At 44.1% G+C, this 26696-nt stretch overlaps 1 protein-coding gene across 10 annotated transcripts in view; it reads right to left on the reverse strand.

Annotated features, from left to right (window-relative positions):
• DAB1 (DAB adaptor protein 1) overlaps positions 1–26696 on the reverse strand; it is a 413827-nt gene that overhangs the window by 208533 nt on the left and 178598 nt on the right. For 8 of the 10 annotated variants that reach the window (XM_058030141.1, XM_058030142.1, XM_058030150.1 and 5 more), the window contains exon 2: positions 2486–2557. The gene's annotated coding sequence lies outside the window, so the exon portion shown is untranslated. Of the gene's footprint in view, positions 1–321; positions 631–2485; positions 2558–26696 lie in introns of those variants that run through there. The other 2 variants (XM_058030149.1, XM_058030145.1) reach the window with 1 other exon arrangement.

A 26696-nucleotide genomic window follows, 5' to 3' on the forward strand; every position in this document is an offset into this window, starting at 1 on the left:
CTGCAGTACTGACACCCTGAAAGCCCTTCACTCTCTAATCACTAATAGGTAACACTATCAAATTCAGCCCTACACTCTATTAGAATTGCAGTAGAAAAGCACTTAGTGTAATGCCCAAAGACAGCTCACCAAATACTGCTCACTTGGCTCAAAGACAAGGCTGAAGATGTTAATAATCTGAAAGCTTCCTTAACCAGTGTGCTTTATCAATATGCTCAGAAAATGAAATAAAATACCTACACACAATTTCTGTAGATTTAAAACAAATCTGACTTGTATTCAGCCCAAGAACTGAGTTCTTTTCCCAGATTTGTGAATTACCTGTGGATACCTTGCTGCTGAGCCCATCATCTCCCCATTGCAAACTGCAGGAATCATTTCCATTCCTTCTTTCTGACCACATTAATTTCAGGCTTGCTTGTAGCAGGATTTTTTTTCTATGTCCTCATTTCCTAATTCCTCATTTTCCCATCAGTCTCCCAAGCACCACAGACATAGAGTGTTGGCAGAGCAGTGATGAACTTCATCCAACCTTCTCTCTCAGTTGTGCCTTCTTTCCTTGACCTCCTCCAAGGGAGGAGGCAAAGACACCAAACCTCTGGGACAAGGTCCAGTGCTCATGTCCTTGCTTTTCATGTTATTTTCTGCCTCAAACTTCAGATTTCCTAGGGATTTCTTACTCTCCAGAGTAAATATCACCAACAGAGCATCACTGTGAAGCACCCAGAGCTGGAGCAGAAGCGCCCAGCTGCAGGCAGCAGCACAGTTGTGACAGGGGGATGTAGCAAACACCAAGTTTACACACAGACACAGACACTGTGAGCTGGTGACAAGCAGTACAAAGACTTATTTGATGCAAAGACAGAATGACTGCATTGCTTATGTCAAAAAAAGATCAGTGGAAACATAACAACAGAGCATTCTGCATGCTACACACACCGCATAAAGCACAAAAAAATACTCTTTATGTTCCCTGCGCTTTTCTGGCCTGGTTTCTCAGGAAAAAAACAAGAGCTGTGCAATTGTTCTGTCACTCATTGCTTCCCCAAATAACTTTTGAACCTGTTGGCTGATCTCAGGTTTGACAGATAGGCTGAGGTCTCAAAGGGATCACATTCCTATCAGATGCGTGAAAATAATAGAGACTCAAACCGGCGCCTTTGCCGGGCTGCCCCCCGTGCTGTGCCTGCCTCTGCTCTGAACCCCAGGGGTACCAATTAGCCCACGAGCCAGAGCAGCTCTGTGGAGCAGGGAACAGCTGGGGCAATGCTGGAATTCTTGCTTACATCTTCAGACAGAGCTCCCAGCAAAAACATCAGTGTGTGTGCCACAGGACGCGCCAGGAGGAGGGATCAGCGCTCCAACCACGGGACACAGCGAGGTGAGAGCTCACATCCATCCTCCTCCAAGCACAGAAAGGCAGAGCAGAACCCCAGAATGCCAGTGCTGCCAGCCTGAGCTGGCCTTGGTGTGTTTGGGCCTTACTGTGTCCTCCAACCCCAAGTCACTGATGGTACCAATGCCCCAAGCACCGCCCTGTCCTCCCAAGCCTCACCAATAAATGAAAATTTCTTCCTCTCCTTCCCCTGCCTGCTCCTCAGCAGCAATTCAGCCTCTGAGCTCCTAAAACACACTTGCATTTTCTTGCTGGCATCACCAAAAAAATAAGAGAAGTGTTGCCTGGCAAAGAGTAAGATTTCTGTTCAGTTTTAAGGGGATGTGTATGACAGGGAAGTTACAGGACTCTCATTCTAATAGCCAGTGCTGCTAATTAAAACTGTTTTGGAAGATCTGCAGCCAGCATATAAATCACCCCTCTATATGCTATAAATAAGAGGCAGATACGGAATTGAATAGCTCCCATTTGTCAAGGGAATGAAGAGATTTGATTGTGTCTTTTTGAATAATAAATCCAGACATACCTAGCAGGGCACGGAGAGTTGCTCCAAGTGTCTCTTTTATCAAACAACAATGATTATATTATAGGGTTTGCATTATGGGCCATCATCCATTTCTCTTGTTTTCTCATTTATTGCTGACATCCTCCCTCCCAGATGAAGCATTTTGCTCTGCACAGAATGTGTTCATGCAAAGATCTCAGGAGCAAACACCACTGAGTGGCCTGATGCGGGGTGCACCTACCAGGATGTATCACAGAGCAGAAGGGAGTTTTTTAGGGAAACCAAGCTGTGGAAACCTAAATACACAAGTTTTTCACCATAAATACACAGTTTTTTCCTTCCATCCTTTTTTTCCACAGCATTTCTAAAGGACACTCAAAATCCACTGGGTATCAGACAGAGGAGAATCAAATAATTCTTACTGGCAATGATGTCCATTTATACAAAACAATGCAGAGAACCAAATATAAAGTCGTGAAGATCATCTTATAACATCACTGAACAATGGAAACTCCAAAGGCATCCACACACAAAAAGCAGATTCTTAAAACTAATAATAATAATAAAAATAATAATGACAATACCTCTCTCCTGTGTGGAAATCTCTTCCCAACCATGAACACTACTTTCCATTCACAGCCACCATGTCTTTCTCACTGGAAAAGAAAAACAAACAAATGGGCACCAATTAGAAAAGGGCATTTATTAATGCTAAGTTCAGAGTAGCTTCAAATTTTGCACATGCACTCATAAAACAGAAGATTTAGGATTCCCTGTCACACGGGAGGCTGCAGAAGGTTAATTGAGTTCACTGTAGAAGTATCATTACCTCTATAACACACCTAAGGAAAAAAGCACAGCAGTCAGGTTATGAAGATAGATTTATTTTAAGCCTTTAAAACTATCTGTCAAATTTTTGCCCTCTAACAGGGTGAGGATGCCTCTCGCTTTGTCCCTAAATTCCAGTGCAGCTGAACAGCAACTTCCACAGCATTTCCTTGGCTGTGGTTTTCATAGATTTTTCCCTCTGTCCCACCCACTGACAGACTGAGACAGAGAAGTCATGACCTCTGGCATCTATTCCCATTTTCCCAAAGGAAAAGCATTCTCTGGGGTGGACCACAGGATTTCCTCTCCCCTGCTGAAGGAGCAGCTGGAAGACAGTGGAACCAGCTCAAGGGGATGCAGAGAAATTCCTGTGGGCTGTGCCTTTATCTTTGCTTCTGCTAGGGCTTAAAGTAGAGAGAAATAAGGGGGAAATGTTCCCATCTGGGCTCCCTCATCCCCCCTTCCAAAAAGGGCAGCAGCTGCCTGTGGTCCCCTCAGTATCACTGGGACAAACAGCCTGCTCTTCATCTGCTCAGGCTGGTAAAGCTCTGACCTAGGTGTGCTTATTTTACCAACAGTAACTGTAAATTGAGATTATTTTATTATTTTGGGGTTGTCTTTGACAATAAAAAGGGAAAGGCAGCACGGGCTGAAAGGATTTGATGGCTGCACAATTATTTTGAGATCCCAGCCTGCCTCCCTATGTGCTCACCTGGCTGTCTGCCCTCCCTTCGCTCCCTGGAGCTTCTGAGCCCAAATAATGTCCCGGGCACCACAAGCCAGGCCACGGCTCCATGTCACCAACCCTGCAAGGACTTTGCAGCCACTGTTTTGTGCCTGGTGATGACACAAAAGCCACTGCAGAGCAATTCTCAACGCAGGCACACGCACAGCGCGAAACGGGCAGATTGGACTCGGAGCACAAAGAGGATAAAACATCATTTTAACAAAATCCATTTGCTCAGATGACCCCAACTTGAAATTAAGGTGTTAAAACCCAAGACAAAGCGGATTCCTGATTGGCAGCCAGTGATGTCAGCCCTGCGCCAATTACAGAGGGAATTCATGTGGCTGCCTTTAAAAAGAAATAATTCCCTCTGTGATACAGCAATAAGACATTGCAGACAGCCCATTTGCCGGGGATTACGCGGCACTTCTCAGGTAGTTAAAGTCACTGAGCCTTTTGACCTTGTGCCTCCTAACACTACTGGAGGCACAATCACCCAGGGACACGCTGCTTATCATGTGTGTCTTATCGCTTAAACAAAACCCAGCCACCCAGCAACCTGAGCCCGCCACCCCGGGCTCTTTGCCTGTGAATTATTGCGCCGAAACAACACGGACATAATAAACAGCACTATTTATTAGCTTATTCTATGATTTCAGAGATGACTACACAGGCTGAGAAAGTGGAGGAGAAAGTGCCAGGCTGGAGTGAAAGCATTTCTCAGGTCACTGCCTTAAACACAGATTTTTTGTGCTATAGCAATGCTTGTGCAGGGCTAGAGTAAATCTTCGCAGGCTGCGGTCCTGGAGTGGCTGGAATTAATCGTCCCTCCAGATGGGATCCGAGCTCACTCACTGCCACAACGTTCAGCATGTAATGAACACCAGGCAAGGTGAAAATTGATATCAAGAGCACTTCTAAGAGCTAAAAAGTTAACACCTAAATAGGAAATCAATACACGCTGTAAGTATTGATCAGCAGAACAGAAACCCGCAGGTTTTCGCCTCCGCTGAGTGGATGCTGTTGGATGTTGAGCTGAAGTTCCACTGAAACACTCTATTTTAATAGTTATTTTTTTAAAAAAATCACAAAGCAATCCAACCTTATGGAGTGATTATCTAACTTAATGGAGTGATTGTCTAACCCTTCCACAAGTGCATCCAGGAAGGTGCAGAACAACCAGGAAGATGCCAAGCCAGGTGTCCTCAGTGATATTTTTGCTGTCCCTTAGCTCTTGAAGCCAATATTTTGTCCTCAAGACCAACAGAAGCAGGCAGAGCTGGGGAGCAGCACCTTTGAGGAGAGGAGGATGCATGGCCTTTGTGGATCTGTGATGGGGCAGAGATTTGGAGCTTGCTGGGCACATGGAGGCCCAGGTGTCACCTCTGCAATGCAGTTCAGAGCTCTCCTCACTGTGCTTGCACAATTCACCTCTGCTGCCCTGGGAAGGGGAGAAGGGGATCTCTGCCCAGTGCCCTGCTCTGGTGGGACACAACTCCTTGGGTCAGCAGAGGGTGAAGAGCAGCTGCAGAATGTGTCATCCCATGCTGGGTATCTGCTCAAAGCAAGCTTTTCAGACACGCTGATGAATGGAAGAGCTGTGAAAAACAAATGTCTCATTGTTCGAGTCCTCCAGCCTGCGAGGAAGCAGGAATTTCTGTGCTCTTACATCAAAGAAACACTTGACCCTATGTGATCAATTCCTCCTCCTAATTATTAAGTGCTGAAAGACCTGAACTTCTGAGAAGTCTCTCAGGTGAAAAGGGGCAAGAATATCTCAGAAAAGGTTAGAAAATCCGTACTTTTCTATAAATATTTGTTGGTCTGCATTCCTTTAACTTTGCATGATTAAATAAAGCCTGCTTCTGTTCTTCCACTTTATCCTCGGGGGAAATTTATCATCAAAATTATTGTACAGCATTCATTACTCTAGCCTCATTTAAAACCTTGCCCTACTTATTATTTAGGCTGCAAAAAAAATGTTGCTTTGTATAGTATTTCCTATAATAGTCTCAATCATTACATTTAAAAGATTGCTGTAAGGCAGCTTAGCCTGCATTAGAGGAAAATAAAGTGGGATGCCATAGTTAAGTGTTACAGTTCTAATTCAGCTTTTGTTTCCCAAATCATAACAATGCAACGTTTCAGTTCCTTAAAAGGCTCTCGCTGCTCATTAGCAGCATCCAGGACTTCAGCCCCTGGAATTCAAAGGGACATCCAGTGGTTCTTCTCCCTTAAAAATGGTGGGGAAAGGCAGAGGGATGGGAAGGAATGCAAGGGAGGCAGGAGGCTCCATCAGTTAAGAGGTGGGGCTGTCTTTTAAATCAGTGGTGCAGGGAACACAGTCAGCTGTGACAGAGCAGCAGGGAATGCAAATAAATTATGTTTGTTTAACCCTTACTCCAAATCTCTGTTTAGGACAGAGAGTCAGACACGGCTGTTGAAAAGAAACAAATACAGAGTTTAAATGGCAGGGAAAAATTTAACTTAAATCCCAGTAATGCCACATGAAGCCTCTTAATTTGGGCTCCTTCAATAATGAGACTGCTCCAATGCTGAGCACCACTGCTGGCCTTTTAGATAACACTGTATTCGTGTTTGTCTAACCCTTCTGTGGCCCAGAAAAAGCACAGCTGGTCCTGCACTGCACACCCTGCTGGGGAGGGGATCAGGGAAAAACCATCTCCTCCCCATTGGCATCCCCACCGGGATCTCCTACACGGGCTGCAAAAACAAAGACTTTGGTTTGACCACATCAAACTCAAATGGAAAGCACAGGGTGGGCAAAAGCCACTCATTAACACAACACATTTTTGGAGGTTATACCGTGTATTTACTGTTTAGGTTGTTCTGTCCTCCCTCCCTGCCTTCTCTGGTCCTGACTGACCTCAGAGGCTTTTTGCTACCCCAGCCCTGGCTGTCCTTCCCTCTCTTCTCCATCCCAACCCAGAGACCTACAGGATTTAGGAACACACAAGGAACCCCTGGTTTAACCCTCTGTGATGGCAAAAATCCCCCAGTTATTCCTAATCTTCAGGATTTGATTCCTGACTCTACTTTTCCCTTTCACCCACCCACCTTGTGTTTCTGACTGTTTTCTACAAGGGGCCTTGCAAAGACCTTTCAGCATGGTAAATAAACGAGATAAGCCAGTTCCTCTCTCTTCCTTTCGTATTGACAAGTTCAAAGACTTCCAAGAGATTAAGAGAGAAAGACTGTAAGTGACCTGCTGGGTCATCAAGCCCAGGCTTTCCCTATCACTTCCAGCCATATCCTACACTACCTTTCTACTGGATAAGCCTGATCTTATCGGCGCCTCCCAAATGTTTTCTTTTTTTTCTTATCATTTGAACCAGTTTACGAGGTACAAATGAAAGGCTTAGTGGTCTGTAACTGCCCGGATCGTTTTCTTCCTGGTGTCACTAGAAGGCACCTTGTCCTTTCTATCCACTGAGCACACACATTCCTCATCACCCACGGGAAGGGAAAAAAGAGAGGTGAGTTTTGGTGGAAGGAAGGGAAGGGAGCAGGATGGTGGAGTTAATGTTCATACAAGATGTACTGCCAACTCTGGTACGTGCAAACTGGTGGGAAAAATGAAAATTCCTGTTTTATCATAGAACCACAGAATGGTTTATGTTGGAAGGAACCTCAAAAATTCAATTCCAGCCCCCCCTGCCACCTTCCACTGGAGAGAGTGGTCAAGGGAGGGATCAATACTTTCCTTGGCTATTATTTTATCATTAGACTTCACAGATAAATAAATATTATTTCATTTTCTACCACTAATTGTATGGATTCAGAGCTAATAATGAAAAATATGCAACACCCTGCTATTTGTCATGCACCAAGCATAGCTTTCCCATCATTCTGGTCAGCAGAGGCTGTTCCTGATGGGTAATCTGGTTTTGGAAAATCCATAATGGTAAAAACACCCCTATCACCACAAAAGGGGCTTTCCCAGGAAGGGAAGTATTTTGTGCAACCTCTCCCCAATCATTTAGATGCAGAAAAATCTTTAGGTCTGTAGCTGGCTGCAAAGAGCAGCAGAGACCTCGCCCAAAGGGAGCACCCCTTAGGTTCAGGACCAGGAGAGGTCAAACCTCTCTGCAGTTCTCTGGTCATGGGTGATTTCCAGGCAAGCAGAGCCACTGTCCATTCACCCACAATGTGCTGCACAAACCCTCCAGGTTACAGTGCTCACACACAGGGAGCACATTGTCATCTCCTCTGGGTCCCCAGTAGCCAAATCCTCCCCTAACACACAGCAAACACATCAACAGGACACGATTTCCCCTCCTGAAGCTGATGTGTGAAACACTTTGGTGCAACCAAAACATCCCCCAGAACAGGTTCCTGGGGCAACCTTAGGGGTGTGCATGGCTTGAACTGCAGAGCACCCTCTAATGCAGCAAAAATAAGGATTGGGGTGAAGCTGAACAGATCCTCAACACTTAGAGAGGAAGGGGAGGAAGAAATTTCAATTTTTATTTTTTTTTTTTAGTGATGCATTAATTCTACAACTTGCCATACAACCTTCTTATCTTCAGAAAAAATAAGCATACTGTTTGTTTTCTGCAATAAATTGGCACTGCCCTCTCTTTTATGAAACAAATCTATTTGTACTTGGATATTCTGAAAAACAAACAACAAAACCCTTACATAAGCATTTAGACAAAAAAAAAAAAAAAATTAACCAAAACACTTTCAACCTAACATGACTCCTATGGAAAGCCTATCTGTTGTGACCTGGCCACAATCCCCCATTCCCAAACATCCTGCATTGCTGGGCAGGGAGGAGGTACAAGAGTTGGGCATGAAAAACTGGACTTGGGACTGAGAAGAAGTAGAAGCAGGTGTATTGGTTTAAATCTTTGTTTCTCACCATCCTACTCAGGTTTTAAGTGGCAATAAATCAAAATAACTTTCCTCAAGTCCAGTCTGGTTGTATCCCACCATTTCCATGTGAGAGCCTTAACAATGCCATCCACCTCCTGACCCCTTTTGCATCAGCAAAAAGGAAAATCACCAGCACTGAGGGGATGGTTGGGGGATTGTCAGGTGCTTGTCAGAAGGTGACTCACAGAAATCACACACCTCCTCCTCCATCTCAAACCAGAAGCAATGATCTGCCAGGTTGGCAAGAGTCCTTTCTGTCCCAGAGCTTCCAAAAGAACTGATTTTCAACATTTTAAGCAGAAAGGTCCAAGTCCCTAACTTGAAGGGATACATCTTTTCCTGTGCTCCTTTTTGCAGATTTTACAATAAAACAAGGTGGACCGACCATCAAATGCTTGCTGTGCTTGAGGTGGCTGATTTTGACTCCTGAGTAGCTAGATCTGATTCTCTGTCAGTTCAGTGTCACTTCCCTGTCCCCAGCCCCTGAGTCTCTTATCTGTTAAAAATGAAAGGTTTGGAACAGGAGCGAAGGTCATCTCTGCCTGTGCTTCTGTTCCACAGCCAGTGTTGTAGAACAAATACTGATGAGGATCATGATGATAATGAGGAAAATAATAATGAGCATTGATCTCGATGGAGATGCTCCTCTGTTCTACCCAGGCCACTGAGATGAGACTCAGGAATCCCCAGACATAAAGGATGTGTCACACTAAACTTTAATTAACAGCAAATCACAACCCAAATGACACATTCCCCCCCTTCACACTCTCAATTTTCATAACTGACTTTTCACAATGAAACTCCAGGGGACATTTGAAACTAGAGAAGAAAGCAAAAAAAAACACTTCTGCCTCCACATGCAGCTGGTTACGCCGAGGGAGCCATCCAGCCATGATTCCTCTCTGATTTTGCACAGCAGGAACCACGAGCAACTTCAGCCTGGCCCAGGGAGAGACATCAGCAGGGATGAGAGGAGAATTAGGTCTGCTGTGCTCCAGGGGGACACTCTTGGCACTGAGGTATTTCACAGCTTCCCCTGCTGTGACCCCCTTTGTGTCACCAAGCAAACCCCACAGCTCCACTGGGTGATGCTTTTCACTGCTCCAGCATTTTCCCCACACAAACAAATTATTCTGGTCACTGTGAGGGACAAGACCTTGCTGGCCAGGTCCCCTTGTTGCCAGCATGGGGTCACTCATGACATCATGGCATAAGCAGCTCTACAGATTCCCAGGGATGCTCCCAACTCCTGTCAGGATCAGAAGAAATCAATGCTCAAAGGAAAGTCATGCAGCTATAAATAACCAAAAAGTACTATTCAGGAATGAAATATTTACTTTTTGGATATGAATTTTGCTGGTGGTGTTTCTGTAATATAAATATTTTAGTCTTGCTTTTAAGTGCCTGTTTTTTTAGTTTTTTCCCAATAAATATGAAATATTTTTTGATTGACACACACTATAGCTGTTCATACAAGGCACCAAGCAGGCAAACATGGGTTCCCTTTCTATCAAAGCCTAAGGGAGATCTTGTTTATGAAAAGTGCAACATGAAGAATTCTTTAAAAGACTTTTTTTTTAATAACTATCATGAAGTTATTGACTCATTTTATGGACTAAGTAGGAGGAAGTAAGGAATATCTCAGGCAATTCCATGCATTTATATCCATTACATATAAACTCATTTCATATTGATCATGGAAAGAATAAATTGTTCAGATTAAATCAATCTCCAACAGGATAAGGTCACAGACTTGTGCTATTAACTGCAATTGGCCACTTAAGGAGAAGACACCAGCAGAACAGTCAAAAAAGCCAGGTACATCTTCCAGTGATAACATATCCCATAAATACTCCCCATGGAAAACTTCATGTAAAGGCACAGCTAAATTCAGAGTACAGCAGGAAATAGATAATGGGAGTTTCAGAGTTCCGTGCTGTTGTTCAGCCATCTCTCCTCCCTGCAAGCAGCTTTTACCCAATAAAGAACAGATCTGAGACCAGGAGATGCAGCTGATGAAGCAAAGATTCAAACGAGAAGGACACAAATCTGCACAGCCCCATCCCTGCTACATGGCCCTGCATGGGCAGAATCAACATTTACAGCACTGGGCAGCAAAGGATTCCTGATCCTACCTTTGGGAGAAATAAATAACCATGCTTTAAAAACAAATAAGCAAGAAATAAAAGGCCAAGTTTGGATAAAATTCAAGCAACACCAGTCTTGCAAATTATAACTTAGGCAGCTCAGAGTGCTGCAAGACAGGGATCTGTAACCTAATTGAAGTGAATAGCTTGAAGTGCTCTGCTATTAGGGAATCAAAGCTCTGGCATATCTGCTGCAGTGTCTGTGAAACAGCAATAACAGTGTTTGCCCACCTTACAGAGATAATAGAAGTGGTTACGTTCGTGCAGAAATGTGATCATGTAAAAAGCACTGCAGTATAAAAGTGCTAAATATTATTATTAGCTGTATGTTTTGGTACTCCAAAAAATGTAATTTATTCAAACTCTATTTCTTTGACACTTGTAACAGGCTTCCAATGTGGCTTAAAACCCCTGCTCAAAAATAAACATCAGAATAATAAGCTTTCCTTATTTAATTCACCAAATAGGCACAATAAGCTCATGTTTAAACAAAAAAGGAAAAGGAAACTTGCTGCTGTGCCAGAACAGCAGCACAATCAATTTTAATTAGCATTGCTCATTGTGGGAAATGATAAGGTATCAGTCATAGTAATTGGTGGTGTTGACAATTAGTCAAAGTTATTAACATCTCAAGACCCAGGACAAAAAAAGCTTGCTGAATTTTAAATATCTGGAGAAGGCTTGCCTCGAAATCCTCAATTTTCACACAGTCTGAAAACATGGCTCAGGTTTATTATTTGTCAGCTTCCCATCAGAGCACGAGCACTGGGATAACACCACCAACCCAGCATGGCTGGAGCTTCATCAATCCAAGTTTTCCCCTGCTGGGAGTGGGGCTCCCTCCTCTCCTCTTCTCTCACAGCTCTGTTCCCTCCCTGCTTCTCTCCCTTTGTTTCCCTTTTCTGCTCCCAGTGTTCACCCCAGACTGAATGGATCAGGGAATGCTCCCAGGCAAGGGAAAGGCCTTGCAGTGGAGCATCTCCAGCAAGGTCCCATGCAGGAATGTGATCCTTTGGGTGCCCAGAGCTCAGGTGGGTGCTGCCACAGGAGCAGCACCTGCTGCTTGAAGGAATTGCCTGGAGCACCTCATTTTTTAATGGCCAATGAGCAATGCCTCAGCCTTCTGAGAAGCTCAGGTGTGTGAAGCCAAGTCTATGACAAGGCACAATATAGGGAGTTTTGTCCTGGTCTCTCTTACCCCACAAATGTCCTGCCTGTGTTTGCTCTCTGACTTCTGCTGAGAGACGATCTGGCAGAGGAGGTCAGTGATGGCAAAGCTGAGCAAACCAGAGAGCTCACCTGTGTGGATCACATCAGAACTGACACAAAGATTGCTGATATTTCAGTAAAGTTTATAGGTTAATATCAGGTTATTTTTCTGGACACCAAGACCATAAATTTCCAAGATCTAGCACTTGGCTACTCTATAGTTTATACTCTACTTGTACCTTCATATTTTGGCAGGGAATTCCTGAGACACCCAGCACGCAGGTGCTGAGAGCAGCAAGTGACCCACCTCAATGAGCTGCATAAGAATCACTTATGGACACAGCTGATGTACACAAAAAAGGCAGAAAAAACATTGTCCAAAAAGCATTTATTTAACCTGACAGACCCCTGACCACCTGCCCTACAAGACAAAGATCACAGAAATACTCTGTCAATTGTTTTCTGCTAGAGTTTCAGTGAAAACTCAATATATTCCACCTCCCACATGCTGCTGTCCCCTCAGTGTAAATAAGATGTGTATAATGCTGCAATAGCCATCCTTCTGCTGTAAGTAGGTGTTACAGTTTAAAATAGCAGAGGTGACATGTATTACTCATTTGTCCTTTTGCTCACTTTAATGAGTTTATTTGTATGGAAATTAAAAGCCAGGTAAAAATACCATCTCTGCCCCTAACATATGTATCTGTTACACAACCACAGTGATTCACCTGACCCTTCTCCTACAACCACCACTCCCAAACTGGTGCAGCCTTTCAAGCAACACAGCAAAATACCAGGCTGCCACAAAGGAGCAAATCCTGCTGAGCTGCACCGCTGGCACAGCTGTCAGAAAGCAGAGTCCTGAAAGAAACTCCCCCAAAACCCAACAGAGATTCAAAGCAAAGAAACTCTGATTTAAATTCCCTCTCAGGCCCACAGCAGCAGCGGGGCTCTGCCACTGCGGCCGCCAGATAAACACCATTTTCAAGGTCAATTTCCTATGACCAGTTGCTTCATTTCTCATCAATTTCTGTCCAACTTCATAGATTACCACTTAAAATTGATTTATTCTTTCCCTTCCCAGCATTACTTTGCACTTCATTTAAAAGGGAGGTCGTGGGGGATTTTTCTCTGTGCTCCCCACAACGATGCCGTCAAAGGACGATGGGCTCAGCTGGGTTTCAATTGACTGAAACAGCTGCTCAGCAAAGCAGTGTAAAAAGTTTATAAAAGCCAAACCAAACCTAGAGGCACCTCCCAACCATTTCCTCCTCTCTTCCCCACTGCTAGAATTATTGTTTTTTAGAGACAGTGACTTGGGTTTCTACGCATGGAGCTTTGTTGTAAAGCAATGTTTTTGTAGCCCCTAACAGAAAACTGAAGTTGTGTCGAGGTCTGGTTTGAGGTTCCTCCTGCAGGCCGGTAGCAGTGGCACTGGAGATCAGATTAAAGCTGACAGAGATGAAACTGTGCTGGCCCACATCCTTGGGCTTGCTCCAGGGCCTCTCATCTGCATTTCATCGTGATGTGAGCACATGTTCCCATCATTGGTACACTCATCTGCATCACTCTGAATGTTAATCACAGGCTAACCCAATTTCTTCGGCAAATTTATTACATACTGTTCATTAAAGTTCATAAAGCCTCACGTGAGGCTGAGAGAAGCAGAACACCCTCACCGAGGATTCCTCAGCAATTCAGAGGTGGCCACGTCAGCCCAAGGAGCTCCTCCTGCCAAGGTGGGTGCCAGAATCTTTCATCCAGGGGATGACAGGGGAGGGGAAGGAGGCAATGAGGTACAAGGAGCTGTCACAGCCCTTCAGAAAGCCCTGAAATTGCTGTCCCTGTTGGAATTCAATAAAACAAATCTGGATTTCTTTCCAGAGTCATTGAAATTATTTTTTTTTTTCAATGAACAAGGAAAAAGAATCAAGGCTTGCCAGCAAAGTGGGGATGTGAAGGGAAATGAGCTGAGAGGAAGGGATCACGGAACAGAGCTCACAGGGAGAATCTCAGCAGCACACACTGCAAATGTTACAGGTTTTCCTGGAGGTGGGAATTGTGGGCTGTACTCAGGATGTCCCCAGCAGCTGGATCTGACAAGTGACACTTTACTGCTCTTTGGATTTATTGGCAATGAATGGCAGGAACACACTTGGACAACACTCACATGCTTAAACCTAAGCATGTGCTTAAATGCTTTGCTGACCAGGGCTCAGAGAAGCTGTGTTTGTGTTTTTTTAGAAAGGGATGATTTACTGTATTCCAGTTAACAGCCAGACATTACCATCCACCTCCCCAATGAACTCTGTGCATCTGAAATTATCTCAATTTCCTACACCAGTTCCTCAAAACCTCGGGAACACACAGAAATCCAAGCCTCCAACATCCCGAGTGGAAACTGCTAAAATTCTCCAAAGGACTTTATGATTGAAATATTCAATCAGATGATGCTACCATCAGAATAATGAAGCCTTTGGAGGATTTGCTTCATTGAGTATAAAATAATTCTGAGAGACACTTAAAAGGAAGAAACCATGTCTGTGGGAAGAAACAGGATGGATTTTTTGCCAGAAGGAGGATTATTCTGCAAGCCAGAAAATGACACTTCTTGGTAACCCAACATCAGATCTGCTCCAAGGCTAAAATTAGATGTCACAAAATATATAAATATAATTTTTGCACAGCTGTGTAAATGAAAATACATCTGTCAAGAAAAGAGAAATTACAGATGCTTACTCTCTCCTTTCCCCAAAATTTCCATAACCATAGAACGATCCAGCCTGAAATTAGAAATTTGCTCTCTCCTTTAATTAAATCAATTTGCATTTTTCTTCTCCTCAGCTGATTAAATAACAGAAAATCACAAAGGTGAAGGCATGTTTTGTGATTAAAGCACTGGATGAAGACCCCAGAGGAGGCAATTCAATTCCTGGTCCTGTCACAGCATTTCCTCTGTGACCTTGTGCTCCATCTCTTTGCACCTCTTTTCCCCACGTGCAAAGATGGATGTTATTACACTCTCCATCACATCCTCCATCTTTCCTATTGGATCATGAGCTCTGCAGGGACAGGACTGTTTATTAAAGGTTTTAGGGACAACACCCCAGGAAAAGGAGGGGAATTGCAGAGGGATGTTCTGCTGCTCTGTCCTCCCCTCAGGCCCACAGCAAGGCTGCGACCTCTCACCGTGGGACAAGGCTGGATACAAGGAACACAAAAGGGGTCCAAGGAACACAAAAGGGGTCCAAGGAAACCTGCAGGGCTTCTCAGTGTCTGTTGTACCCATTTTTCCATGAGGTAGCTCCAAGGCATGGGCCTGTGAGCTGCACAGAGCAGTGCAGGGTTGAACAGCAGCGGGGCAGGCCGAGGTTTGCACCAAAGCAGGACAGGGCCAAATCCTCTATGCCATTCTGTTTTGCAGTTCCTAATCCAATCTCACAGAGCATGGCATCATACAGCACTGCATTTTTTGCAAGCAAGGCTGAGGTATGCCCTAAAGAGGGTGTAAAATCTGAATTTAGTAACGCCAAACCATCCCACAGCTCTCCATGGGGATGGGGCTCTGGATGGGCCTTGCAGTGGAGTGATCAGAAACACAAGAGAAAACAGGAATTCATCTGGGGAAAGGGAGAGACTGGACCCTAACAGAATTATTTCAGAGCACAATAACACACCAAGCTGTCTTCATCAGCTCTATTACTCTTGCCTGGCTTGACTGCGAGCACATTGCATCAAATCAGTGGCAGGAAAATTAATATCTTCAAAAGGAAACAGTTCACCACATCACACACAGCCCAGCTCCCATAATGATAAGTTCCCTGATAGAGATCATCTTCAAAACCCCAGTGGTTATAAGAGACTCTATGGAATTCATCATTTTTGATGGCTGGTTTGTTGGATTTTTTTTTAATTGAACCAAAATACAGTTTTGAAGGAATATTCCTAGCCATGCTGTTTTCAGGGATTAACAAGCCATTATGTACTAGAGCATACATACATAATGGAATCAGCAAACAGGAATCAGCAAGTAATCTTCTGCCTCCACAAAGACTAATGTGTAATTGCCAGAAACACCAGGGGAATTTCTGCCTTTTGTTAAAGCTTCAGGAGGTGACTGTCGTCAAATCTGACAGAAATACAGGATGCAACAATCTTATAGACATGAAAGTTACTGTTTCACACAAAAAACAAACTTTCATTACAGTTAGGAGCGAGAGCCTGAGTATTGATTTGCAGATGTAAGTGTAAGATGCAACTGTTATTATTTGGTAGATTATGGGAACAGAGCAGTGAGCTTCTGAACACTACACACAAAGAGAGGCATGATATGCAAGATGAATTTTATGAAGCAAATCTTCTTCGTGGAGCCTTTACACTGACACAGCCTCAGTTTAATTCCATTTATGGGGAGCTGTGATCAGACAGCTGATAGGCACCACATTTCCCTGAGCAATTGCTTTCCCATTAAGAACTTGCATCAAACCAAAACACCATGGGGGAGAGCAGGGCAGGAGGAGCAAATATCAGAGCAAACCCCAGAAATGTGGCAATGTTACAGAGCAAAAGCAAAGCCTGTGGCTTTACAGAGCAAACACATTCACTGCATGACAGTGAGAGAGCAGCCAAAGTGAGGTACCACAAAAATCCTTCCTCTGTGACCATCTGCAGGCTCAGGCTGTGGGGATCTGCAGAGTTCCCTCCTGGGGTGATGGTTCTGCAGAAACCTTCTCATCCTTAGGAATATAGAATGTACAGTAGGATTCTCACTATAGATTAAGAGATTTTTTTTAATATTTCTTTATTAGAAGGGCTGGGATATCCTAAAATGTCCCGTGGGAAATGGGAGGTCCCTCTGAGAACACTCCTGGGAATTTGAAAGAGTGGCAGTAAGAAATGTGTCTGCCCAAATCATTGTGACAGAACAAACTAATTTCTTGCATTTCTTGGAAAAAGCAAATATTCTCTGCTGTTACCCTCTCTGTACTTTTACTTTTTGAAATTTTTCACTCCAAAGAGCCATTAGAGTTTTGGGTACTGGCACCAAACCCTGCTAAACAGCACAGGTGAGAGCAGACCCTTTCTTGAAAGCTCATGCACGGGAGGGATGCCAAGAAGACATCATCCAAATAACTCCCAAGATTTCTACAACCCCATTCCACAACACACAATTTCTACATGCCAATAATAGCTCCAGGTTCTTATCTGGTATCTGTTTGTCCACAGAAAGACACACAATGAGAAATAAATTAGCTTTAAAAGCTGAGATCAGATGGTTGTGTCAAGGCACTCATCAAACCCCTCAGGTGAGAAGCTGATCCCAGCAGCCGAGTTTTGAGTGGAGCTGCAGGATCATGAAGCAGGAAACGAGGTCTCTTAGTCTCTTATTTTTACCCATTGACTGCATAAGCTGCTGTAATCAATCATAACCTTGCTAGGAACAGCTGCACAGTGCTGGAGTGGGGACAGTCTGTGCAGGGACTGCTTATTCCTTGTGCTCCAGAAGAAAATATTCTCATTGAAGGAACAGAAGTTTCGTGTCCCATGGCTGAGCCCCACCAGCCCAATGCCACTGCACCCGGTTTTAACCCTGTTATCCCTTTGCATTTATCCATCACAGGATGGATTGCATTTCCCCTCTATTTTATGAGCAAATCACAAACAGCTGCTTGCCAAGCCAGAAAAACTCCATAAAGATGTTTAAAAGCATTGTTAAAAATAAAAAGCAATAACAGACAGTTAAAATACACAGAATTCCTTTCACATTTCCATCAGGGCTGAGGAGTCAGGTGCAGGACAGAAGGCAATGCTATGGATAACATACACACTCCCTTCAAAACCTCATTATGCTGCAGCACATCAGTATTCAAGCAGCATCTTGGGTGGGAAGTTGTAGCAATATCGATAAATTATATTCTGTCCCCATCACTTGGGTGCCAGTAATGTTTCAAAAAGCCTGGAGGATCAGTGGGTGACTCTTACAATGTATATATAAAGAGAAATCTTGTTTTGTCTCCCTAGAGACAGTTTCTCTTCTAATGGAGTGTGGTCAGAGGGGTTCTGCTTAATTCATGCATTTAACTCTGGATCTCCATCACTTCGCAGTGGTTTTGTGCTAACTACAACGTATAGGGGCCATTAGGAAGCACGACTAAGATTGACTTTTCTTCCTTCATGGATTATACAGAAGGAATGGGAGCAGTCAGGCTCATTAGCATATGTTTAAAGAGTTCACGGGGTTGGCAGTAGCAGAAAGTACCCAGCAACCAGCAGAGACGTTTAATTTCAAACCTTACACATCAACAATAAAAGGAATATCTCTCCTTCTCGCTGTTACATCATTAAATGAACCAGAAGGAGCTAAACCAGGACCTCTGGAGGTGCTGACAACAGAGAATTGTCTGAGCTTGGCGGAGGATAACATGAATTTTAATTATCCCAGCGAACTGCTGGCGTGCCTATTCCCTTTCAGTGGAAGGAATTAGCGCTGAGGTGTGTGCCTGCAGCCCTGTGCAGCAGCCAGGCACTCCAGGAACAGGGCTGGAATCCTGGGCAGTGTCTCTGGGGCCTGGGGAGCTGTGGTCCAGCCCAGCAGCAGCACTGCACACACCACAGTGATCTCTGGCCACCAAGCTGGGCTGCTGCCTGCAAACCCCACACACTCCACCTGGGAACCCCAGAGGAGATGCAGGAGCCCTCAGCACCCTCAGCTGCCAGGGAAAACAAGCAGTGCTGCCTTGCAAACAGGTGGTGCAAGCTGTTTTCCCATGGGGAGCATCCCTGCAGTGAAGTGGCCAAGCAGCACATCACTCCTCTTGTTATAAATAAAAAATCTGCCGATTTTTTGGGGGGAAAAAAAGAGTTGGGCCAGTTGCTGCCAAGGTGAAGTTCTACCTGTTTGTTATTGTAATCACCGGTCGTTCTCATAAATTGCCCCTTTTGTATCGGTATGGCCCTGCCTGAGGCTAAGTTGTGGGAGAAGGTGACACGGGGGAGGCATCAGAGAGAATGCAAAACAGCCTCGAGACCCGCATGCCATGGGAGGCAACCCCACCAAACTCACCGAAAAGACCCCAAAAACAAGGAGCCAATACAGCTCTGCTCAGCACATCACTCCCACTCCTCCTCTCTCCCAGTTTGCAGCTGGGCCCATTAGGTGAGATGTGAAACCACCGCCAGGCTCAGCATCAGCCCTGCAGGTACCCCAGGGGTGCCTCACCTGAGAGCAGACAGGCAGGACAGCCAGATGAGAGCAGGAGGAGTTTGAGCTGTTTCTGCCTGTCTTGCTTACAGAGCACTGACCTGAGCCACTGAATGGCCTTCGAGTGTCCCTGCACAAGGAGAGGCTGAGAAATCTCATCACAAGCAGCAAGGAGCACCTGGAGACCAGGAAAATGTGGGGTTTTATCACAGACATCCTTTTATGAAAAATCCTTTCCTTAGGATTTTTCCTCCTGAGAAGCTGAGAGGCCTCAGGAACAAAATGCAAACAATGGTTATCTGCTGCTGTGGAATGCAACAGGTGCATCTGGGATTGGTCTCATGTCGTTGTTTCTAATTAATGGCCAATCACAGTCAGCTGGCTCAGACAGAGAGTCTGAGACAGCTGCCTTTGTTATTCATTCCTTTCTATTCTTAGCTTAGCTAGCTTTCTGAGGTTAAACCTTTTCTTCTATTCTTTTAGCATAGTTTTAATGTAATATATATCATAAAATAATAAATCAGCCTTCTGAAATATGCAGTCAACATTTTCATCTCTTCCCTCATCCGAAAACCCCTGTGAACACTGTCACTGGTGTGGAAAGGGGCAGCAAAAGGCTCCCCTCTCCTATTTCTGCTCCCCAGCCCCTTTTCCAGGGCTCTTGGCCCCAACCTGAGACTGAGAGCAGCATCCAGGTTCACCCCCTGCATCACCAGCCCAGGGAGAACCAGGCTCTGCAGATACAATTCAAATCAGGGAGATAAGTAGTGCAATTTTCACACAAACCTCCTCAACAAAAGACTTGGCTGTAACTGAGGTTTTTTTCCCCCATCCCAAAAGAAACCTTTTCCCTCACAGACGTGAAGCTGCTCTCCCACAGGACCAGCAGCACAACAGGGCACACGAGCCCACACTCAAAACAGCCTCCCTTGCTTGGAATTCTGAAAAATGTCAGATATCAAGGAGCATATGTTCCAAGTGCCCCTGAGCAGTCACAGAACACTACATTTACAAACAGAGAAAACCAATTTGAATCACTCAGTACATTTGCATGCAGCGTCTGCAGGGTGGTTTAGAATCAAGATTAATGTGCAGATTGGAGCAGGAGCCTGTGGTGACAGGCAGGGAGAGCCAGGGAATGGTGGCAAAGGATGCTCAGGGATGCAGGAACCCCTGACAGAACCTCCAGGGACAGCAGCAGCTTTTGGGTGCAAATGCCAATGCAAAGGCTGTTTATTGCTTTTGCAAGTTGCTGCTGCTCGCGCTGGGGTTGGTAAAGGCCATCTGAAATTAGATCTTAATCTCGTGTCCCAGTGGCTGGCAGAGATCAGCACTCACAGGGATGGGCTGTGCATCCTCTCCAACACTCCCCAAACCACAGACCCTCACCTTTCCCCTTCTCCATCACCCTCACTCACAAAGAAATCGAGTTCAAAGGGCAGAACTGGGGCAGCAAAACCCCCCTGCACATCAAGCAGTTCCTGCTTTTATTAAAACTGTGCATTTGCAGGGGTGGTTTGAAGTGCAGATTGCAGCAAAAGGCCTTGGTGAGGTCCTGCTTGCTCATCCTCACTGAGAGGAGGCTCCCAGGCTGGGATTGAGCTGCTGGGGCTTTTGAAGCATAAGGCTCTGGTTTATCAGGTAAATAAGCTGGGGAGGTGATAAGCCACTCTCTGAAAACCCTTCAATAATCACACTGATATGTGCCTTGAACTCACACTCCTTTCAGACTTCCCTGGCTTTTTAATGACAGAAAAGAAGATCTTGGTTTCAGAAATATTCAGTGTTCTCCATTGTCAGTCTCTAGCTTAAAAAATAATTAAGTTTACTTTCCTGCTAGCCTGTTATCAGGTCAGTGCAAGATGCTAAGAGATCAGTATACCACAGTAAGAAATATTTCTGTCTATTTAACCCACTAATTCAATCTCAGTAAAGAATGAAGCCCATGAAGTATCTATTTATAAAGTAAATACAGCAAGTAGAAATCAAATATTGGTCCTGTTTCAGGCCATTAGCTGAGAGGATGCTGGGAAGGTAATAGCCACAATTTTTATAGTGCTAAAAAGAAGTGGTTTGTTCCAACCAGCCTTTGTTTTTTGTTTTTTTTATGCCAATAAATTTCTGAACCCTGAAATGTTGTGGGGAGAACTGGACACGATGCACCTCAGCTGCAATCTCAGAAAACACTCCCAATGTTTTTTGTGCTCTTTACCACATCCTAAGGTGGATGCAGAGAACCTTCAGGAAATTATTGCCCACTCTCAACAGCTCCTTTCAACATTTCCTTCTTCAAATGCAGCTCTGTGGACTGGCATCTTCCATAAAGTTATTCATTCTGCTTGGAATCTTCCAAGAATTTGCAACAAAAACCAAGGCCTCCTAAATGAAAGTGTTTCCAGCCAGCAATCCTCCCTTGGTGCCTCTGAGGGGGTTAACTGGATTACTTCATGGAGATTATTTATTTTTCAGAACAGTCTAGATGTAAATATATTGGGATGTAGCATCTCTCATCCCACTGGTGGGGGACTCCAGAACCCAAGGGAGAAAAGTCTTGTCAGGTGGAATGAAGGTAACATGGACACCATGGTGCTCATGAAGCATCACCAAGGCACCAACCAAAATTTTCAAGGAGAAGAAATAAAAAATTTCCAGCTTTTATAATTTAGCCTGTATTATTTAATTATGTCCTTATTTTTTCAAGGTAAAGCAGCTCCTTTTGCCCCCTCTTCATCCCCTAGCACTCAGTGTTGAGCTGACTTCAGTCCCACTTTTCCATTCTGCAAATCCTGCAGAAACTCTGTCCTGTATTCTCCACATCCATTCATCACACAAATTAATGCAGAAGTTCCAAGTGCCAAATTAATGCTACTGTAGAGTGCAATTAAAAATGCATTTCATTCCACTAATATTTCACAAAAACATTTTCACAAATAGCAACACCTTTAAAAAAATTACACAGTAAACGTCACCAAAGCCTTAAATAAAGGGAATTGCTATTGATCTCTGGGTATCCTAAATTCAGTAAAATACTGTGGCAAAGCTGTGTTCTAATGAAACAGTAATTTAAATGTCATTAATTTCATATTTGCCATTCTCTTTCTACTACACTGATCCCTAAATTAAGGGCATTAATGTCTCCTATGTCATTTAGGGATTTAATGATTTTGATCCAGATTTAAAGGTTTAGAAGTGTTTTGTTTGGAATTTCCTATATACTCTCCTAGGAACCATTCAACCTTTTCCAGAACCAGGACAGGAGCTAATGGCAGTTCCCAAATAAATATATATTTTTAAATCTGGGAAGAAACCTCAGGGTTTTCCATTTCAAAGCAGCTCCCATTTCTCTTTTTCCATGGCAGAGCTGAGGAAGCTCCTCACGAGATCATTTCTGACCCCAACCACCTTTCAGCGTGGGATTCTTGCTACTCCATAAAACCAGGCATGAAAAACAGAGTATGTTTAACAGCACAAAATCCTGCCTGTGCAGTTTGTGTCACCATCAAAGACCTCTCACTCTTCACAAGTCCCTGACAGGAGGCTGCAGCTCAGTGGGGGTTTGTCTCTTCTCCCAGGTAAAAGTGACAGGATGAGAGGAAACAGCCTCAGCTCCCACCAGGGGAGGTTTATATTGGATATCAGGGGGAAATTATTCACTGGAAAGCTGGTCAGGCACTGGAACAGGCTGCCCAGGGAAGCAGTGGAGTCACCATCCCTGGAAGTGCTCAAAATCATGGATGGTTATTGGAGAATGTGACAGTGCTGTCACATTCTGTTGTGGTTGGACTTTTCTAAACTGAATGATTCCATGATAACTTCAATGTGCTGAAGTTACAGCTGCTTCCCCACACACAAGGATCTTCCCTTAACTGTGCACACAGAGAATTTAAACAGTTCAAGGTGGAGCTGAATTCTTCATTTAAGTGGTTTGTGTCTTTACTGGGTGATCTCGTACATGTGCTTCATTATATCAATAACAGTAGGAAATTATTGATTTTTCTGGAGCCATTAAGTTCAATTAACTTTTCAATTCAAATGGAAAAATGGTAAATTACCTTCATTTGATGGCAAAAACAGCAAGGGAGGGGGAAAGAAAGGATAATACCCTAATTTGTGAAGTATGTGAGCAAAGTGGTAAAGGTAAAGCAAACAAATGAATATTTGTGTAATAGCTCTAATCAGCACTGCTCAGCATTTAAAGCTGGCATCATTATGCTCACTGGACTGTGCAGCTAGAAGTAGTTGCGATGTTGTTTACCCACTTAATCTTGTGAATAAATTATAGCAGAATAAATAATAAACAATAGGAAAAAGAGTGGAAAATCACTTGGAACAAATTAAGCTTCTGCTTATCCTCAGCCTGAGGCACATCCAGCACACCCCAAGAGTTGTTGAACTGTGGAGAAGTTGGAAACATGGGCCCAAAAGTCTTCAAGGTCTTGGGAGACAAACCTGGGCAACAGGTGGGGAAGATCCCTGGATGTGTGAGCCCTGCCAATAAAACTCAGGGATGTGCAGATCCACAAATTCTGAACGAAAACCCGATTTAAAATCCATTAAATGATATGCTAGGGATCAAGGAATACACAATAAATCACCTGATTTAGACTGGGTTTTACTTAGTAATATTAAATGAATATTAAATTTTTGCTGCTGTTCACAAACACCAGATCAAACTCCAAGTAGAGATCAGTGAAATAATAAAATAAAACCAAGTATGTAGCTATTGTCATAGCCCTTTTAAAATATTTAGACCCAAATTTGTATTTTGAAAGTTTACTAAAAATACACAGCAAAAATTTTATGGTTTCATTTCAGTTACTGCTCGGAGAAGAACAGATCCAAAGCTTTTAGTTACTTTTCCCCCCCAGCAGTTGTAATATCTGGTTCTACTACAGCACCAGAAGGAACTTTGCAGCAAGCTTGGGGCTGAAGGTTCCCCAAGGAGCTCTTCCCTCCACCCAGCTGGATTTGCACACACTTCACACCAAGCCCAGGGAGGAATTCCAGGGCTGTGATGAAGCTTTTGGGATTCTGACATGAGAATATACAAAGAAATGAAGTGCCTGTCTGAGCAGGAACACTGAGAGCTGTACAGCTCCTCTGTTCAGCCCCTGCAGAGGATCCTGTGCCCCTGGCAAGGCTGGGGCTGGCATTTGGGAAGCCTCCAAGAAAGCTCCTGTGCTTCTGCCTCCCCCATTTCAGTGCCCAGCCATGGCCAGATATTGATTCCTGCAGCAGCTGCAATCAGTCATAACGAGAGAACAAGAAGGAAACCATCCATCCTGACACAAACCCACATCAGATATTATCTGGGGCTCGCTGCTGATTTAATTTCTACTGACCCAGTCGTTTGGGTTGGCTGGAGCTTTTGTGCCTGGGTGAGAGTTCACTTTGTGCCCAGCAGTAATCTTAGTGTTATTACTGTGTTCATCATCTTCAAGCAGTCTAGAAACAGCAGGAAAACATTTTTTAAAACTTATTTCTCTTGTTTTCACATCTCAAAGTTTGTTCTTTTTATTTTACCTTTGTGGAGTGATTTTACTAATAAGAAGAAAATGTCTAGTCATTTCCTGATCAAGTATCGTGCTAACTGGGACTTTTGCTGAATAATTCTCATTTAATGTTCTTCTCCTTTTCCCCCATGTGAAATCCTCCTCTCCACTTCATATCGAGCAGCAATGAACTTTACTGCTTAATCCTATAAAACCCAGATACATTCATTTTTCTGGATGAGCAGTATAAACTTTGAAATTATGTATTCCCAAGGCTTTCCAGCACTGGCAGCCTCCCTGTGAGCCAAAGAGGATGTACTTAGATGCTCCTCCACCTTTCCTTTGTTTCTTTCCTCTGCCCTTTCCAATTTTTGTGCCTGGATATCTTTCCAGTTGTTCCCTTTTAGCTCCACAGCACTTCCAATTTTTTGGGATGCTGTTCCCTTTGACCATGGCTGCACAGCACAGAAAGATGTATACAGTGAAAGATCTATCAACAGTGCTATATATGCATATAAAAATAAATTTTTAGATAGATAAACAGAGGTGTAGCTGGATCCAGACCAAGCTCTGGTGAATGAACCACCACAGAGAAATAAATCAGCTATTCCCACACCCAGTGGTCAGTGGCTGCTCCTGACACAAAATGCCAGCAACTTGCTCTCTTGTGGCCATGGGCTCTCACATTTCTGTGGGAAAAGCTTCCCTCCAGCTGCTCTTTTAGGACACTGATGTGAGAGGATGACCAGACCAAAGACACTAATGCTTTTGTCATCTTTTGACAGCTTTGTCCCTGCCTATCCCAGCAAGCCGCGAGCTTGGCCCGGGGTATTTAAAAGATGCCCTGAAGTCTGGAATGAAGGCAAACTGCTGGGCTGGTGGCTGCCTGCCCAAATCCGTGTGTGACTCAGTGTCTCCCTTGCTGTGAGCTCCCCAGGGTGGCCGTGCAGGCTGCATGTGCCACCAAGAACCAGAGCTCACCCCAGAAGAAGACAGAGGGTCTCTGTCGCTATAGGACACAAAAAAACGCAAGCTCACACTGCTGTTCTCAAGGTGAAGGAAAAAAGGGAAGTTTATGTTCTGACTCTAGCATTTATAGTTTTCCGAGAGTGACAGCGGATTGGAGGGTGACAGTGCCACCTCTCCAATGACACTGGTCAACCCAACAGTCCATCAACTTTCTCCTCTTCCATAAAGGAATGCAAAACAATGAGTAATTTACAGAAAGTGTGTGACAAACTTCACTACAAGAATGTCAACATCAGAAGGCTTAGAAAATCTTAAAAAAACAGGGTAACAGTCCTCCAAGGCAAGCATAAGGGTGTGGAATCAACTGCAAAGCTTAGGAGAAAATTCACACCCACCCATTCCAGATGCAGCATCCAAGCCTCGATTCTCCCTGCCTCAACTTCAGGACGCAGAAACCGAAGTGTTAAAATCCAAAAAACAATTCTTTGTGCCTCAGGAGGGACTCCCACGACAACACCGCAAAGCAAACAACAATGCTATTAAAATAAAACACCCCATTGCTCACACTTCTCTTCCTGGGGAGAGATGACAGGATAAACTCCACATGATGGATGCCAGTCCTGCTGTTCAATGCGCTCCAGGACGGGGCTCTCAGGTGAGAGGCATGAAAACAAACTAGGGCAGCAAGCAAGAAGCATCCCAGCCTGAAGTTTTCTGGCCCAGGGCTGCTGCTCATTAAAACTATGCAAAAATTGTCACTTCAACATAAAGCTAAATGCAATTCAGCACTCTTGAGTCAGTCTGGGAGTTTTTGTGCTAAGCCTGACACTGGAGGGGAACCTTCAAGTGCTCCCAAGGATGAGCTGAGCTAGGGCTGCAGAAAGCCCCCAGCTGGGGAATTCTGCAGTGTCATCATGCAAACACTTTGTTTGCTCTTTGCTTCTTGTGCAAAGGATCTCTGCAGCTTCTTGTGCTGTGAAGTTTTTTGCCAACCATTCTGTCATTTTATTCCCCTTCCCCAGTATGGCCCCCAGATGGATTTCTTTCTTTCCTAATGCAATCATTAGTAACAGAAGAATAACAAAGCTTCCATCCCAGATCTCAAACCTGCAAACAAATCTGTTCTCTAGACTTCACCACTGATTTAATTCCTAGTGAACGTTTCCAATCTTTACTGCTGAAAGTGTGGCTCTCAGAGATGTCAGGAAAATATTTTCCATTTAGCATTTTAAAAGAGGTTGTGTATAAGAATTAATTTTCAGGTGTTAAGTTGTAGCATTTAAAGCAAATGTTTCTTTCTACCAAGCTCAAAGTGAAATTCTA

This window comes from Melospiza georgiana, chromosome 9 (assembly GCF_028018845.1).
Source record: "Melospiza georgiana isolate bMelGeo1 chromosome 9, bMelGeo1.pri, whole genome shotgun sequence".
Classification (NCBI taxonomy): domain Eukaryota; kingdom Metazoa; phylum Chordata; class Aves; order Passeriformes; family Passerellidae; genus Melospiza; species Melospiza georgiana.